The following is a 19,456-nucleotide window of genomic DNA, read 5'->3' on the forward strand; positions in this document are numbered from 1 at the left end:
TGCTTTTGTTGCCTGTGCTTTTGTTGTCATTTCCAAGAATCATGGCTTAGGTCAATGTCATGAAGCTTTTCCCTTGTTTCCTTCTAGGAGTTATACAGTTGTATGCCCTACATTTAAGTCTTTAATCTATTTTGTGGTAATATTTGTGCATGGTGTAAAATAAGGGTCCAGTTTCATTCTTCTGCATAGCAAGTGTGATTACATCAACTAAAAACCTTTGGCAAACCAAAGGAAATGATTAACAGAATGAAAAGATCACCTATTGGACTGTGAGAAAATATTTGCAAGCCATGTATCTGATGTAAGGGCTAACATTGAAAATATAGAATTAAATATTAATACTCAGAAAAAAAAACAAATAACCTCATTACAACATGAACAAGAGACTTGAATAGACATTTTTTTCAAAGAAGATATACAAATGGCCAGCAGGTATATGAAAAAATAACTCCATATCACTGTTCATCAAGGGAATGCAAATCAAAACCATGAGATATCACCTCATACCTATTAGGATGAGTGTTATAAAAAATAAATCTAAAGATAACAAATTTGTTGAAGGTACAGAGAAATTGGAACCCTTGCACACTGGTAGGAATGGTGCAATCACTGTGGCAAAGAGGATAGTCAGAACACTTTTTGTAAAGGAACTACCATATGATCCAGTAATCTCACTTCTGGGTATGTATCCAGAGAAATTAAAATCAGGATTTTGAAGAAATATTTGCATTCCCATGTTCACTGCTGCATCTTTCACAATAGCTAGGATTTGGAAACCACCTAAATGTCCATCGATGGATATGTTTATTAAGAAAATGTGCCATATGTATAGAATGGTGTATTATTATACAGTCTTAAAAAAAGGGAATCTTGTCATGTGTGACATGATACATAAATCTTGAGGATGCTAAGTGAAATAAGCCAATCTCAGAAGAGCAAATGCTGTGTGATTTCACTTATATATCTAAAATAGTTGAATTATTTACAGAATATAATAGTGATTGTCATGGGTGGAGGGAGGGGGTTAGAGGGAGGAGGGAGCAACAGGGGTTGGTGTTCTATGAATATAAAATGTCATTATACAAGATGAGTGGGTTCTAGAGATCGGCTGTACAACATCATACCTACACTTATGCAGTATCATACATTTAAAAATCTATTAAGGTAGATGTCATGTTAGATATTCTTACCACAGTTAAAAAAGAAGTATTCTTTTTAAACATTTTTAGTGACTTTTAATTTGAGTGTTTAGTCAATTTACATTTATCATCTTCATTTATATGTTTGTAGTTTCTTCTGTTTCTGCATTCCTGTCTTATTGCTAGTTATTTTTCATATTCCCATTATCTTTGCTGTTGATATTTTAGCTATACAGCTTTTGTGTGCATGTGTGTGATTGCTTTAGGGATTTCAGTATATATCGTGATCTTATCATAGACAAATATTCAAATTATATTTTATCATTTTACAAGCCACACAAGAGCCATAAAACTGTGTGTTTCCACATAGCCCTTTCTTATCTTTGTACTATTAAAGTTATATGTTGTAATTTGGGGTCATTATTGCTTTAAGTGATTTTTCTGCATCAATCTCTCTCTCCTGTGGAACTCAAATTACAAGATATTTGACATCTGGGTATAATCCCGTAGGTCAATGAGGCAGCTTCTCTTCCCTTCCCTTCCCTTCCCTTCCCTTCCCTTCCCTTCCCTTCCCTTCCCTTCCCTTCCCTTCCCTTCTCTTTCTTCTTTCCTTCAGTTTCTTTCTTTCTTTCAGTTTCTTTCTTTCTTTCTTTCTTTCTTTCTTTCTTTCTATCCTTCAAATCTTTGACCTTCAGTTTGAATACCATATATTAACCAGTTTTCTTTTTTTTTTTTTTTTTTAAATTTTTTATTTATTTTTGAGAGAGACAGAGACAGAATGCCAGGGGGTTAGGGGCAGAGAGAGAGAGAGGGAGACACAGAATCCAAAGCAGGCTCCAGGCTCTGAGCTGTCAGCACAGAGACCGACACAGGGCTTGAACTCATGAACTGTGAGATCATGACCTGAGCTGAAGTCGGATGCTCAACCGACTGAGCCACCCGGGCACCCCTTAACCAGTTTTCAAATTAACTGTTCATTTCTCTTGAGTTTCTGATTTTTCACTGAGTTCATTCATCTATCTAGTGACATTTTTATTGTGTTTTTCCATGTAGAATTTTCATTCGATGCCTTTTAATAGTTTCTGTTTCACTGTTAATATTTCCTATATTTTTATTCATAATCTCCACCTTCCCTTTAATTCATTAAACCTATTTATAATGCTGTGGCACTTGGGTGGCTCAGTTGGTTGAGCCTCTTGATTTCAGTTCAGGTCATGATCGTAGGGTCATGGGATCAAGTCCCGGGTCAGGCTCCATGCTGAGCCCCCTCTCCTCGTCCTTCTCCCCCACTCATGCTCTCTCAGTCTCAAAAAAAAAATAAATAAAATAAATTTAAAGAAATAAATAATTAAAATCCCAAAGCCTATTTATGATGCTGCTTTAATTATGTACCTGCTGATTCTAACATCCGTGTCATCCTTCATTTTATTTGTCTCACTGTTTTCCTGATTATTGTCACTTTTTGGTTTCATTTTGTTTTGTCTTGTTTTGTTTTTGTATAGAATATAAACTTTGATTTTATGCTTGACATAGTAGATGCCATATTGCTGAGAGTCTGGATTGTGTTATCTTCCTTTAAAAAGTACTGAATTTTGTTACTGTTGGCACAGCTAGACACGTTTGCTTTATATAGTTCAGCTATCTTTCGTGCCCAATGGCCAGTCCACTGTTTCCTCCACCATTGCTGTTCTTTAGGTTTACTTCCCTGCACTACTCTGTGGAAAGGGTTTCTAAGGCAGAAGGCTGGTGTTGATGTAGTGCTTCTCTGATTTGTAAGACCCTAGGGAAACAGCCTCATGCTGTCTCTTGTGCAATGCCTGAGAGCAGCTGGTTTGTAAATTTTTCTAGTTTTCTTGTTTGTTTTTTGTGTAGTTTTATGGTGGGAGGATAATTTCGGTACCCACTAATTTGTCCTGGATAAAATTGTAGGCTCCCTACAATTATTTTAGATGGATAAAAAACTACTATTAGAGCTGGGAAGGGAAATTTGGATCCACTAACTAGTCATATCTGTGCTAACTTTTAATTTTATTAATTTTTAATATATATAAAATAGCCTCTCTTTTTTAGGGTTGAATTTTTGAATTCCATGTATCCTGTTATGCTGTGGATTTAATGTTGTGGTAACAGGAGAAAAATGTAAATTTTCCTTTCACTTACTCATATTTAGTGTATTTTTTTATGCATGACATGGTAGTTTTAATGTAAGTGGAAGAGACTAAGTGACAATTAACCTGTCTTTTGAAAATAGGCAGGAAATAAAATAAAAATGATGTGTTATAGATAAGGTGTGACTGAAATTAAGATTCTTTTATCATTATGAGTGAGATGAAATATATTTCAGTATTAAAGAATTAAAGGGATTGGAGAGCGCCTGTGTGGCTCTGTTAGTTAAGCATCTGACTCGATTTTGGCTCAGTTCCCGCTCTCCTGCTTTGTGAGATTAAGGCCCACATCAGGCTCTAGGCTGACAACTTGGATGCTGCTTAGAATTCTCTCTCTCTCCCTCTCTCTCTGCTCCTGGCCTGCTCATGCATGTACTCTCTCAAAATAAATAAATATTAAAAAATATAACCAAGTGGATTGGAATGGCAATTTGTCATTTTAAATACCCATAGAGACTTAATTATGTATGTTTATGTGAGCTTAAATATACTGAAATTGATGAATATATGAAGTAGAATAGATGATTAAAAATATTATTTCTGATACCAAGTTTTCCACAAGGAAATTATATTTCTCTGTTCACTAAATTTGAAATTCCTCCACCTTTTTTCTTCCTATCACAACATATCTGAATGTATGTTCAGTCTGTCAGTTTCCACACATGTGCTCTGACATAAAGTCAGATTCTCTTGAAAATTTAAAGTAGGAGCATTTTCCCTTTTGGAATAGGGAAATTGGGAAAATACTATTTTGTATATTCTGGGGAAAATTAATATTCTGAGGACAGACTTTTTACATTGATGATATATTAACCTTTTAACCAGAAAATCAATATTATTTTTACATCAATGTTTACATGAAATGATTAGCCTTTATTCCAGACATTTCAGTTTTTGATTAACATTATAGAAACTATATAATTATGACATCATTAATATGATCAACATTTGATCATATTAGGCTAAAAATATTTGTGGATTAACTAACTCTTAAGCTAGTTTAACATTGTCTTTTGAGAGAGAGTGTGGCCATGTACACATGAGTGGGGGGGGGGGGGGGGCAGAGAGAGAGAGAGAGAGAGAGAATCACAGGCAGGCTCTGAGCTGTCAGCAAAGAGCCCAAGAGGGGCTTGATCTGACAAGCTGTAAGATCATGGACCTGAGCCGAAATCAGGAGCCAGATGCTTAACTAACTGAGACATTCAGATGACTCGAAGCTAGTTTAGCATTTTTATTGTTTGATTTTTTTTTGAGCCTCTTAATTAGAAAATTGTTTTATCCCAGCATGTTTTCAATATTGAATTTTTTACATGGGAGATGTTTGCAATGAAACATACCAATGGCATGAACTTTTTAAACAGAAAAGTCCTCTTTTCCTTTGAACTCAACTTTTTATGAGCCCTTTTTTTTTATATCCTTGAAATTTCTATCATAGAAGTTAGTAAATACGTCATCTCAATTATCCAATACCAACCAGATATTTTGCAATTGAAATAAGGATTCTCTTCCTATTATTTTTCCTGGATAAAAGTTCACCAGTTGTTCTGTTTCTTCTTTTCCTTAATTGTTTTGGTGGGGAGTTTGAATTTTCATTTTTATTTTAGATCATGTGTTCAAGAAGCTTAATAGCTAGACATTATTAATGCAGTGTAATTAGATGAAAACTAGGTGACTAAAAAGTAGATGACTTAAAAGTCAAGATTACAGGGGCGCCTGGGTGGCTCAGTCGGTTAAGCATCCGACTTCAGCTCAGGTCACTATCTCGCAGTCTGTGAGTTGGAGCCCCGCGTCGGGCTCTGGGCTGATGGCTCAGAGCCTGGAGCCTGCTTCCGATTCTGTGTCTCCCTCTCTCTCTGCCCCTCCCCCGTTCACGCTCTCTCTCTGTCTCAAAAATAAATAAATAAAAACCTTAAAAAAAATTAAAAAAAAAAAAAAAAAAAGTCAGGATTACAAAACTTCCCAGAAAATTGGACATAGGTAGTGAAGGAAGGTTTCATGAAGGAAACTAAATTTGAGTTAATATTTATTAATAAAAATGAATATTTAATGAGTATTTACTGAGTGTCAGGCATTTGTGTAATGTTTTTACATGGGCACTTTAATTTAGTTTTTACCAAGACCATATAACTAAATACTATAATTTTTCTTCAGTTTCAAATGATGAATCAAATTTTAAAAATAGTAATAATTTGACCAGGTAATATGGCAACACGTGCTGAGTTAGAATTTATCAGTTACTGTGACTAAGGACCTGCTCTATTAACCACAGTACTTTGAAACAGAGGTAAAGATTGGTCCTGTGGAGTGAGAGAATCAATATTGATGCAATAATATATAGCAGAGGTTGGCAAACTTTATCTGTAAAGAGCCAGGGAGTATGTATAAATATTTTTGACTTTTCAAGCCATGCATTCTCTGTGGTAACTATTCAGCTCTGTGGTTATATCCCAGAAACAGACTCAGACAATACACAAACAAATGGGCGTGTCTGTGTTCTATTAAACCTTTAATTATAAAACTAGGCAGTGACCCAAATTAAACATGTGGTGGTCCACAGATTGCCAACCCCTGATATATAGTCCCAGCTGATGATTGTTTTATTCTGCCAAGGGAAAACAAGGGATACTATTCTGGTTTTAAAGATACAATAGAGTTGTTTATACCTTACATCACAGAAACAAGTTTTATAACACAACTAAGGTTACATATCTTAAATGCATAGACACAACACCTAAAGATATATAATGCACCTGTGTAATACATACAGAAAATGTTCAATACATAATTTAAAGAATAACATTGAGGATCCGATGTATTTTCCTTGCCTCTTGATACCATTCTTTCATTCAACAAATGCTTCTGGCATCATAAAATCCTATCTGTTTTATACAGATGGTCATATACAGATGTCATCAATAGCTACCAGTAATTAAATTGTTTTGGAAGCCTCTCTTTATAAATTTTCAGCTCCGCTTATGGGCATGATGGATATTGTTGATTTTAACTCACTTGAGACAAGGAAGAAACCAGTATTATTTTCTAAGATGAGTGCAGATTTAGTATATATTTGGGTAACCAAGTCAAATTAGGCACTAAAAGCTCTATCACATGAACTTTACAAGGTGGTGGTAGGGTTAAGGATACATTGTAATTTAGCAGTAATACTGATGCTCTAAGTATTTGGGATACTGGGGCTGTTCAACAACTCTCCTTTCGAAACAGACTTTCTGATAATGTCTCTAAATCTACTCTACGTCCTGGTCAGCCTTGGCTCAGGAACAGAGTGAGGCTGAAAACATCTGTGTTAGTTTGCTAGGGTTGTTGTAACAGACTGCCTCAAATTGGGTGGCTTAAATGACAGAAATGTATTTTCTCAGACTTCTGGAGCCTAGAAGTTTGAGATTTAATGTCAACAGGGTTGCTGCCTTCTGAGGGCTTTGAGAAGGAATCTGTTCCAGGCCCCCACCTGGCATCTGGTGGTGTGCTGGCAGTCTTTGGCATTCCTTAACCGCTCTGTAGATCCCTGAGATCGGCCTTCATCTTCACATGGCTTTCTCTCTGTATGCACGACTATGTCCAAATTCCCCTTTTTATGAGGACATTAGCCATATTGGGTTAGATGCTCATCCAGCATGCTCTAGTATGACCTCGTCTTAACTCATTACATTTGCCACAACCCTGTTTCCACATAATCCACATTCTGAGGTACTATGGATTAGGATTTCAATATATGTAATTAGGTAAATACAATTCAACCCCTTAGAATGTCTATGAAAGGGTTTCAAGTAAATAATATTCCATTCTGTGAGTCAGAAAGATAAGGAAGATTCAGTTCTCTAAGACAGACTGACCTATCCTTTGCCACCAAGTAAATATTGAGTACGTATTTGTAGTTCTCTAATTCTACTTACTTTAATTTTAAATATAACATTGCAGGGATGTTTTATCTTTAATATGAAATATTAGATAACAACATAAATATACCAGTCCAAGGTATCTGAAAATATTCGAGAAATTAGTATGTCATCCTCACCATAGAAAGAAAAAACAAAAGTGCATGATTTTTTTAAAAGGTCATGATTAATAAAAACAGGTCATTATTTATCTCCTGTAGAAAATTAACTAGGTTGTACACACATTTATATATGTTTTTACTGGTGAAAATTTAATAAAAATCATTCTCCCACCAGTATTTATATATATGGTGTTTTAAAGTATTATTATCTAAGCTTTAAACTGTATTTCTAGTCCTTTAAAAACTGTTTAACATAAATTATTTACAATTTTTCCATTGTTAGAGTAGTCATGATTGTGTCTCAGTTTAAAAATATTCAGTAAAATATTTTATAAATTAGACAAGGTATTTTAGTTTTAAAATTATCTTTTGTAAGTACGGTGTGCACTCAAGATGGCCATCACAGATTGTAATTATTACACTCTCCTTGTAATATTTTAATCTATTTAAAACCATTTAGCTGTGAAAATAGGCCAACAGATTTTTTTGCATGTCAGTGACCTAATCTTACTTTTTCTCAACATTTAAAGAGGTGATGATCATATGAATATAAATGAATTGGCCCTGTCGAATCTATTACACCATAAAGTCTGATAACACTGAAGATACATGTATTTTTTAATGCAATATTAGTCTTCTCTTATACGAAATTAAAATCTTCTGTATGCTTACTATTATTGCGGCAATAGTTGGTTTAGCATTGTGATGAAGTTATACTTTTAATTGCCTAGGACAGGTGTTTATGACTTTGGTTTGTTATTTTGATAATATTATTTCTCTTTACACATGAATGTCATCATAGACTATCTGAAACCACTTTTTCTTTTTAATTTTATGTTGGAAGAATCTTAATTCTTAAATTTAATTTTTTAATGTTTATTTTTGAGAGAGAGACAGAGAGAGAGAGAGAGAGAGAGATTGAGAAAACACGTGAGTGGGGGAGGGGAGAGAGAAAGAGAGACACAGAATCCTAAGCAGGCTCCAGGCTTTGAGCTGTCAGCACAGGGCCCGATGTGGCGCTGGAACTCACAAACTGCTAGATCATGACCCGAGCTGAAGTCAGACCATTAACCAGCTGAGCCACCAAGGCACCCTTATGTTGGAAGAATTTTATTTTATTTTTTTTATTTTTTTTTATTTTTTTTATTTTTTTTATTTTTTAATATATGAAATTTACTGTCAAATTGGTTTCCATACAACACCCAGTGCTCATCCCAAAAGGTGCCCTCCTCAATACCCATCACCCACCCTGCCCTCCCTCCCACCCTGCCCTCCCTCCCACCCCCCATCAACCCTCAGTTTGTTCTCAGTTTTTAACAGTCTCTAATGCTTTGGCTCTCTCCCACTCTAACCTCTTTTTTTTTTTTTTTTTTTTTTTTTCCCTTCCCCTCCCCCATGGGTTTCTGTTATGTTTCTCAGGATCCACATAAGAGTGAAACCATATGGTATCTGTCTTTCTCTGTATGGCTTATTTCACTTAGCATCACACTCTCCAGTTCCATCCATGTTGCTACAAAAGGCCATATTTCATTTTTTCTCATTGCCACGTAGTATTCCATTGTGTATATAAACCACAATTTCTTTATCCATTCATCAGTTGATGGACATTTAGGCTCTTTCCATAATTTGGCTATTGTTGAGAGTGCCGCTATAAACATTGGGGTACAGGTGCCCCTATGCATCAGTACTCCTGTATCCCTTGGATAAATTCCTAGCAGTGCTATTGCTGGGTCATAGGGTAGGTCTATTTTTAATTTTCTGAGGAACCTCCACACTGCTTTCCAGAGCGGCTGCACCAATTTGCATTCCCACCAACAGTGCAAGAGGGTTCCTGTTTCTCCACATCCTCTCCAGCATCTATAGTCTCCTGATTTCTTCATTTTGGCCACTCTGACGCGTGAGGTGGTATCTGAGTGTGGTTTTGATTTGTATTTCTCTGATAAGGAGCGACGTTGAACATCTTTCATGTGCCTGTTGGCCATCTGGATGTCTTCTTTAGAGAAGTGTCTATTCATGTTTTCTGCCCATTTCTTCACTGGGTTATTTGTTTTTCGGGTGTGGAGTTTGATGAGCTCTTTATAGATTTTGGATACTAGCCCTTTGTCCGATGTGTCATTTGCAAATATCTTTTCCCATTCCGTTGGTTGCCTTTTAGTTTTGTTGGTTGTTTCCTTTGCTGTGCAGAAGCTTTTTATCTTCATAAGGTCCCAGTAATTCACTTTTGTTTTTAATTCCCTTGCCTTTGGGGATGTGCCGAGTAAGAGATTGCTACGGCTGAGGTCAGAGAGGTCTTTTCCTGCTTTCTCCTCTAAGGTTTTGATGGTTTCCTGTCTCACATTCAGGTCCTTTATCCATTTTGAGTTTATTTTTGTGAATGGTGTGAGAAAGTGGTCTAGTTTCAACCTTCTGCATGTTGCTGTCCAGTTCTCCCAGCACCATTTGTTAAAGAGACTGTCTTTTTTCCATTGGATGTTCTTTCCTGCTTTGTCAAAGATGAGTTGGCCATACGTTTGTGGGTCTAGTTCTGGGGTTTCTATTCTATTCCATTGGTCTATGTGTCTGTTTTTATGCCAATACCATGCTGTCTTGATGATGACAGCTTTGTAGTAGAGGCTAAAGTCTGGGATTGTGATGCCTCCTGCTTTGGTCTTCTTCTTCAAAATTACTTTGGCTATTCGGGGCCTTTTGTGGTTCCATATGAATTTTAGGATTGCTTCTTCTAGTTTCGAGAAGAATGCTGGTGCAATTTTGATTGGGATTGCATTGAATGTGTAGATAGCTTTGGGTAGTATTGACATTTTGACAATATTTATTCTTCCAATCCATGAGCAGGGAATGTCTTTCCATTTCTTTATATCTTCTTCAATTACCTGCATAAGCTTTCTATAGTTTTCAGCATACAGATCTTTTACATCTTTGGTTAGATTTATTCCTAGGTATTTTATGCTTCTTGGTGCAATTGTGAATGGGATCAGTTTCTTCATTTGTCTTTCTGTTGCTTCATTGTTAGTGTATAAGAATGCAACTGATTTCTGCACATTGATTTTGTATCCTGCAACTTTGCTGAATTCATGTATCAGTTCTAGCAGACTTTTGGTGGAGTCTATCGGATTTTCCATGTATAATATCATGTCATCTGCAAAAAGCGAAAGCTTGACTTCATCTTTGCCAATTTTGATGCCTTTGATTTCCTTTTGTTGTCTGATTGCTGATGCTAGAACTTCCAGCACTATATTAAACAGCAGCAGTGACAGTGGGCATCCCTGTCGTGTTCCTGATCTCAGAGAAAAAGCTCTCAGTTTTTCCCCATTGAGGATGATGTTAGCTGTGGGCTTTTCATAAATGGCCTTTATGATCTTTAAGTATGTTCCTTCTATCCCGACTTTCTCAAGGGTTTTTATTAAGAAAGGGTGCTGGATTTTGTCAAAGGCCTTTTCTGCATCGATTGACAGGATCATATGGTTCTTCTCTTTTTTTTTTGTTAATGTGATGTATCACGTTGATCGATTTGCGGATGTTGAACCAGCCCTGCATCCCAGGAATGAATCCCACTTGATCATGGTGAATAATTCTTTTTATATGCTGTTGAATTCGATTTGCTAGTATCTTATTAAGAATTTTTGCATCCATATTCATCAGGGATATTGGCCTGTAGTTCTCTTTTTTTACTGGGTCTCTGTCTGGTTTAGGAATCAAAGTAATACTGGCTTCATAGAATGAGTCTGGAAGTTTTCCTTCCCTTTCTATTTCTTGGAATAGCTTGAGAAGGATAGGGATTATCTCTGCTTTAAATGTCTGGTAGAACTCCCCTGGGAAGCCATCTGGTCCTGGACTCTTATTTGTTGGGAGATTTTTGATAACCGATTCAATTTCTTCGCTGGTTATGGGTCTGTTCAAGCTTTCTATTTCCTCCTGATTGAGTTTTGGAAGAGTGTGGGTGTTTAGAAATTTGTCCATTTCTTCCAGGTTGTCCAATTTGCTGGCATATAATTTTTCATAGTATTCCCTGATAATTGTTTGTATCTCTGAGGGATTGGTTGTAATCATTCCATTTTCATTCATGATTTTATCTATTTGGGTCATCTCCCTTTTCTTTTTGAGAAGCCTGGCTAGAGGTTTGTCAATTTTGTTTATTTTTTCAAAAAACCAACTCTTGGTTTCGTTGATCTGCTCTACAGTTTTTTTAGATTCTATATTGTTTATTTCTGCTCTGATCTTTATTATTTCTCTTCTTCTGCTGGGTTTAGGCTGCCTTTGCTGTTCTGCTTCTATTTCCTTTAGGTGTGCTGTTAGATTTTGTATTTGGGATTTTTCTTGTTTCTTGAGATAGGCCTGGATTGCAATGTATTTTCCTCTCAGGACTGCCTTCGCTGCATCCCAAAGCGTTTGGATTGTTGTATTTTCATTTTCGTTTGTTTCCATATATGTTTTAATTTCTTCTCTAATTGCCTGGTTGACCCACTCATTCGTTAGTAGGGTGTTCTTTAACCTCCATGCTTTTGGAGGTTTTCCAGACTTTTTCCTGTGGTTGATTTCAAGCTTCATAGCATTGTGGTCTGAAAGTATGCATGGTATAATTTCAATTCTTGTAAACTTATGAAGGGCTGTTTTGTGACCCAGTATATGATCTATCTTGGAGAATGTTCCATGTGCACTCGAGAAGAAAGTATATTCTGTTGCTTTGGGATGCAGAGTTCTAAATATATCTGTCAAGTCCATCTGATCCAATGTATCATTCAGGGCCCTTGTTTCTTTATTGACTGTGTGTCTAGATGATCTATCCATTTCTGTAAGTGGGGTGTTAAAGTCCCCTGCAATGACCACATTCTTATCAATAAGGTTGCTTATGTTTATGAGTAATTGTTTTATATATCTGGGGGCTCGGGTATTTGGCACATAGACATTTATAATAGTTAGCTCTTCCTGGTGGATAGACCCTGTGATTATTATATAATGCCCTTCTTCATCTCTTGTTACAGCCTTTAATTTAAAGTCTAGTTTGTCTGATATAAGTATGGCTACTCCAGCTTTCTTTTGGCTTCCAGGAGCATGATAAATAGTTCTCCATCCCCTCACTCTCAATCTAAAGGTGTCCTCAGATCTAAAATGAGTCTCTTGTAGACGGAAGAATTTTAGATATGCAGTAGAGTTCCCAAGATAGTACAAGGTTTCCTATGTACATTTTACCCAACCTGCCAGAATGTCAAAATCTTCTATAACAATGGTACTTTTCTCAAAACTAAGAAATTAATATTGATTAAATACTATGAACTCAGACAGTATTTGGATTTCACCAGTTTTCCACTGATGTTTTTTGTATTCCAGGGGGATTTTTTTCTATGTTTATTTGTCACCCCTTCTCCAATTTGTGACAGCTCTATCTTTCCTTGTTTTTCATGATACTTTTAACACATAGGGTTAAGAGGTTATGTAGAATGTCCCTCAATTTGAGTTTGTCTAATGTTTTCACATGATTGGACTAAGGCTATGGATTTGGGAGAAAAATACCACATAAGAGAAATGCCCTTCTTATAACATCCTATCAGGGAGTACATGATATGAACATGAGTTATTACTCAAGATATTGAAGTAAACTTATGGTTAAAGAGGTCTCTGCCAGGTTTCTCCAATGAAAAGTTAATATTTTCCTTTCCATTCTATGTTCTTTAGAAGTGAATAACTAAGTCCAGCCTGTATACAAAGGGAGGAAAATTAAGTTTCACCTCTTGGTGGGAAGTATATAAAAGATTTTGTGGATATGTATAAAGCAAGCACAGTAAGCATGTTAGCTCATTTCCAAACAAATGATTGTATGCATTTCTGTATTTATCTATAATCTATAAGGTACACGTTAGTTTGTATTGACATCTCCATCTCTAACCCAAAACTACAGTGTGCATTAAGAATTCCTCCTTAGTTATTTGTAACTCTTTCTCTGAGATAGAGAGAGAGAGAGAGAGAGAGAAAGAGAGAGAGAGAGAGAGAGAAAGAGAGAGAGAGAGATGGGGCTCTCATTATATATAATCTATTTACTCATTTGTTCAACCTTAATATACATATATTACTTTAAGAATTGAGAAATTATAGCCTTATGAGAAAAAAAAAATTATCAGCCAGAGTATACATTTGTCTTTACCTTATATTATCTAGACAAAACATTACTCCAAAATGATTTTGGTCAATTACTTTCTTCCTCATCTACTTCAGTGACGTTATATCATACATTTGTAACCCATTTAATCCATTTTGCAAAATCTCCATTGCAACTTGTCTTCCCCTGAAATTTTGATTCATTTTTTTGAGGTATAATTGACATACAATGTTATATTAGCTTTAGCTATATGATATAATGATTCAATATTTGTATATATTGCAAAATGATCACCACATAACTCTAGTTACATCCTTTACTGTACACAGTAACAAAATATTTTTCTTTTGAAGGGAACTTTTAAAATATATTCACTTAGAAACTTTCAAACGTACAATCGATATTATTAACTATAGTTTTCATGCTATACATTATGCCCCTATGACTTATTTATTTTATAACTGGAAATTTGTCCTTTTTGATTTATTTTACCCATTTGGCCCACCCCCAATCTCTACCTCTACCAAGCCCTGTTCCTCAAATATAGGAGCTTGTTTTTTGGAGGGATTTTTGGTTTTCTGTTTTTGTTTGTTTGTTTGCTTTCTTGGTTTTTTATTTGGGAGGGTTCAGTTTTTTTGTTTTTTTAGATTCTCCATATAAATGAGGTCATATGGTATTTTTTTTCATTCTCTCTCTTACTTCATTTAGCATCATACAGACTGTAGTGCTATCCCAATTTTCATTCCAATATTGGCAATTTGTGTCTTCTTATTTTTACTTGGTCAATGTCACTATGGCTCTACCCACTTTATTCATTGTTATGTCCACTTTAATCATCTTTTCAAAGATGAATCTTCATTTTTTTTAAATAAGCTTTGTTTTGATTGGTGTTGTTCGTTGTTTTGGTTTTAATTTTAATAATTTCTGTAGTGATTTTCATTATTTATTTTTGTTTTGTTTTATTGCTCTTCTTTAGTTTCTTAAGGTACACATTAAGGTAACCAACCTAATCTCTTTTTTTTTCACCATATAAACATTGAATGCTATAAATTTCCCTCTAAGTATGTCAGCTTTATTAAAATTTTTGAAATGTTTTATTTTAATTTTTTATTTAAAAATCTTTTTTTAAATTTTCTTTGTCTTTCTCATTTATTCATGTTGTTTTTTAAAAAATTCTATATTTCCAAATATTTTTGCTGATTGTCCAAACTTATTTCTGTAACTGATCTATAACTGATAATTTGTTATGATAACATAGTTGGCATGATTTTTATTCTTTTAAATATATGAAGATTTGGATTTTTGCCTTATTTTGGTGAATATACATCTGTCGTGATAGAAAACATATTTTCTGGTGGTGGTGAGTTTTCCATAACTGTCAATTAGCTAGAGTAGGTAAGTAGTATTGCTCAGGTCGCCTATATCCTTACTGATTTTCCTTTTCCTGGTTCTATCAATTATTGAGAGTGTTGAATCCTGCAACTATAGTTGTGAATTCGTCTATTTTTTTTTCTTTCAGATGTATCAATTTTGCCTAATTTGTTTTATGGTGCTATTGTCAGGTGCAAACACACTTAATGGTTGCCATGTCTGCTTAGAAAATTTGTGTATTATTATGCAATTCCCTCTTTTTCTCTGATTATATTCCTTGTTCTGAAATCTACTCCCTCTTAATTTTAGATGCCTTGTTCTGCTTTTGTTTTGTTTCTCTGTATGGCACATCTTTTCATTCTTTATTTTAATTCAGATATGTCTTTATCTTTAAAAACATTTCTTAAAAACAACATTCAGTTCCAAGGGGTTTCCACCAGCCTTCTAAGGTGGCAGATTTTGTTCTTCCTCCTTCACGTTAACTTTTTCCTTCCCTAGCAGAGACAGGGGTTTTGGATCTTGGCAGAATTTCATCAGTGGCTGCTTTTCCCTTTCGTTAGCCAGTACTACAAGAACAAGTTTCTTGGTATTCTTTTTGATCTTTCATGTGACTGCCTGTAAATCTTGTGGGGAAACGGGGGGGAAGAAAAAGGCCTGCAGGTAGGTACAAATCCCTGTGTGTCTGTAGCAGCTTGGGGCTTCAGATTTCCATGCTGTCCCACACTCGGCCTTGTGTAATGTGTTTAACAAAATACAGCTGAAATTTTTGCCACCTTATATAGGCTCCAGTGGCATCTACCTGGTGAGTTGATGCTTGAGTGAGTTAATGCTTGAACTCCTGCTCCTTGCAGGTGTCTGCCACTCCCCTGGTTCCAGGTCAGTTCTTTGACTTGTGTATTAATTTATTGTGACTGCTGTAACATTTCCACACATTTGTGGCTTAGACAACACAGTCTATTATTTTTACAGTTGTGTGAGTTAAAAGTCCAACACAGATATTACTGGGATAAAATCAAGGTGTTTGCCAGTGTGTTTCCTCTCTGTGGGATCTGGGTATGATTTATTTCCTCATATTTTCCAGCTTCTAGAGGATGCCTGTAGTTCTTTATGTTCAAAGTTAACAAAGGTGAGCTGAGTCCTTCTCATATCCCGTTACTCCTAAGCCTCACTTTTCCACTTTTATGGACCTTCGCAGCTACATTAAACCCATCCAAATAATTGTGGATAATATCCCTACCTTAAGTTCAGCAGATCAGCACCTGTAATTTTCCTTTTCCAAGTAACATAACATATTTGCTGGTTCTGGGATTAAGGCACGGACATCTTTAGGGGGGGCATTATTGTGACTACCACAGTCTGTCTTCTGGCTCCTTAAGATTCACATCTGTTCCGTATACAGGATGCTTTCATCCTCTTTTGAGGTCTCTAAAATTCTCAACACATTATACTGTGTGGACTCAAGAAAATTAACCAATTTGTACTTTCCAGCTCTTGTTCGATTTATGTTAGAGTTTTTACTTTTAGAAAGACATAAGATGCAAAATAAGATACAAAATACCTAACAGTGCATTCATATATGAATAAGAAGTTGACTTAAAATATTAGTAAATAATTAGTAACTACATTTGAACCAATTATATTTTTATGTTCTAAAATTGAGTGTATTTTGTTATAGAATGTATCGATTCTTACATATCTAGTGGATTTAGTAATATCACAAGGTCCCTTTGTAAACGTCAGTCTTACCAGATGTGAGGATAGGATATTCAAAACTATGTAAGATATCAAACAGCTTGACATTTCTAAAATATGCCTTGTGGCTGTATATAACTCAATATCTCTATTATTCATAAAAGTCTTATGCTTTATTTAGATACTTGGAGTTATGGTAGTGTTATCAGAGAATACATTCCATGCAGCATTTAGGTAACTATTTAGATCATACCAGGTTACACAACTGTCATGTTCACGATTTTCAATTGATGCATGTAAGGTGTCTACAGACTAGTAGACCTTAAAGTACCTTAAGTACTTTAAGGTATACATCAGAGAAAGATATGTTGCCTTTCCCCCACCCCCGAAGAATTTCAAGTATTAAGACCAGAAAGAACATCATAGCTGAAGATAATTAAGCATCATAATCATATTTCACATAAGTGGAGTGAAAGTGCAGAGGATAGTAATGTACTTGCAGAGTAAACAAAATGGAAGGTTATCAAGAAAAAATTTTAGAGAAGGTGGCATTAGATATATATAAGAGGTTTTATGGCTCTTAGCTCATATTTCTGTACTTGTAGCTGGAGCTGATAAATCCTAAAGAATGCATCCAGAAACTGCTGGCCAGGAACATAAATTTATTCATATATATCCAAGAAGCAAAGTATATCATAGTCATCTATCAGGGTAGAAATGATACATAAAAAATCCAGAAATCTAGCTGGCCAAATCTGAATCTGTGTTCCCTGGATGTACTAAAAACACAATCAATCTCTCTTGTTTTTTTTCTACATCCCCCAAACTATTAGATCTGTAAGAGCCAAAGTTCACATGATAGAACAAACAGTATAATATGGGAAAAGCTATTTATACTACACTATTTCCTTATAATAATGTTCACTGTTAGAAGTATCTCGTCAGTCTGCTGTAGGTACATGATGTCACATCATCATATTTTTCTATTTGACATTGCAATCGAATACTGTGTTCAAGGAAGAATAGTTTCTTGTTCAAGGTAGTCAGTATCATAATTTTCTAATCTCTAAACTCTCTGGCGACTCTTTAGGAACCATTTCATGGTATTCTGATACTTCAAGACCATTAACATATTTGATCCCTCAATAAAATTCTTGACAAAGCCTAGTATTGTCACAGAATTCTAGCCATATACATTTTTATAAATCAGATACAGAAACTTGCTTTATTTTGTTCCCAGATGCTGAATTTCTTCCTGGATCATCCACAGAAAACAAAGGATTATAATACATTGACAGAAATCTTAAATCCAACAGTTTCTGCCTGTTTCTTTTCTGCCTAATTTGGCCAAGAACAGTAACCCCTGGATCGTAATGAAATTGATTAGGAAACCCTACAATTCAGTGATCAACTAGGACTGGTCTTTTGTTCAATTTACTCATGAATTTCTTTAGAAAGAAAGCTTTCTAGACCAGGTAGGTGCATCCTTTCATCCAATGGCATGTGGACCCCACACACTTCGTAATACTTGCCTCAACATGATTCTACGAGCATTCTCATCTTACATGAGAGAAAATTGGCACAAATTTTGTCTGACTTATATGACCCACCTCTTCTCTCCCGGTATTTTTGTACCAACTTATTATTTCAAAGCTCTTCTGGCCAGGGCGGGTCTTTCACAGGGGCAAATTTAATGAATAAAAATGTATTGGAGTCTAGATTAAATTCTGTGCATTATGTAATATCACTCCAGTTTTTTTGTTTTTGTTGTTTGTTCCAGGGTATTCTTTAAATTTATTTATTTATTTTGAGAGAGAGAAAGAGAATGTGAGTTGGGGAGGGACAGAGAGAGAGGGAGAGAGAGAATCCCAAGCAGGCTCTGTGCTCAGTGCGGAGCCGGGCACAGGGCTTGATCTTACAACAGTGAGATCATTACCTGAGCTAAAATCAAGAGTCGGATGCTTAACCAACTGAGCCACGCAGGTGCCCCTGCTATAGGGTATTTTGATATGTCATCCGTGCATTTGTGTTACTTGATTTCAAAATAGGATCTCTAACACAGTAATTGACAACATGTAGTATAACCCTAAATAGAAAGTAACTTATCATTCACTGCATGTTTGTCAATGAGTGCATTGCTAAAACTTTGGAAGTATGCCATTTCTACTCAACACTTAAAATAGCATAGAAAGTGATAAACATATTGCTTGAACCATAGATCTTTTAAATACTTTGCAACTGCTTATGCTATAATATCATTTGATGGCATAGAAATATTGGGGTGCATAGAAGTTTCATAAGCAAGGAACATTTAGTCTCTGTTGGTACCTATGCAGGGTTTTGTCAGTCTCTTCCAATTTTTTTGGTGCTTGGCTCACTTCTAAGTATTATTAAATTTGAATTTTATTTGAAATAATTTGCAAATTCAAATATTATTTATGAAACTTGACACATTGCTATGTAGTTACACTTTGAATCTTTAACTTTTACTGAATCAAATCCTCTTTCCTGCAATGCTCTGAATACTTCTGATTAAGTTTTTGAGCCCCACTGAAGTTCATTCTAACAAAATTGACAACTTTTCAATCATTGTGTTTTAAGTGAACTTTGGGCTATTTTTATCCTTAGTTTCCGTAGAAACATTGTATTATATGCCTATTTGGTGAATTGCAGCATGTGAATATTATTATCAACCTCCAGATTATTTTTTAAAGTCCTTCAAAAATTATGGTACTTATATCAAGCACAGTATTGCAGATATAGTCTGATTATCCAATGGTATCCTTCAAAGAACAAGAGACAGCTGCATACAAAGAGGCAATAATAGATAGAGGGAGAAATTAAGAGAGAATACATGATAAACAGATATTGATTTATTCCAGCAGGACAGTTGCTATGGCATAATCGATATATGGTAAATACATATTGATGGATAGATCAGTTTTGGGATATCTTGGTAATTATTCCCTAAGACAATTAAAAA

The sequence above is a fragment of the Panthera leo genome, chromosome B4, assembly GCF_018350215.1.
Source record: "Panthera leo isolate Ple1 chromosome B4, P.leo_Ple1_pat1.1, whole genome shotgun sequence".
Lineage (NCBI taxonomy): Eukaryota > Metazoa > Chordata > Mammalia > Carnivora > Felidae > Panthera > Panthera leo.